The sequence below is a fragment of the Grammomys surdaster genome, unplaced genomic scaffold, assembly GCF_004785775.1.
Source record: "Grammomys surdaster isolate TR1022 unplaced genomic scaffold, NIH_TR_1.0 126248, whole genome shotgun sequence".
NCBI classification, from domain to species: Eukaryota; Metazoa; Chordata; class Mammalia; order Rodentia; family Muridae; genus Grammomys; species Grammomys surdaster.
Genome location: NW_021621048.1, coordinates 8,748,786 through 8,749,114, shown reverse-complemented (window position 1 = coordinate 8,749,114; position 329 = coordinate 8,748,786).

Genomic DNA, 329 nt, shown 5'->3' with positions numbered 1-329 from the left:
AAAATCAGAAATATGGGCAAAGAATAGACAGGAGCATGTTAATATTACACATGACGTGTAACCTCTAGGATGACAGAGGAAACGAACCCATCAATGGTGTAGGTCAGTGGTAAAGTTTCAGGGGTTTGCCTGGTATGGGCGAGGCCTTGGCTTTGATTCCCAGAACTGGGCTATGGGGTATATGTGTGTGGTAGGTAAGTAGGTAGGTAGTAGACAGATAGATAGGTAGATGATATATAGATGATACATAGATAGGCGGTAGATATATAGATTATAGATGAGAGAGAGAGAGAGAGAGAGAGAGAGAGAGAGAGAGAGAGAGAGAGAGA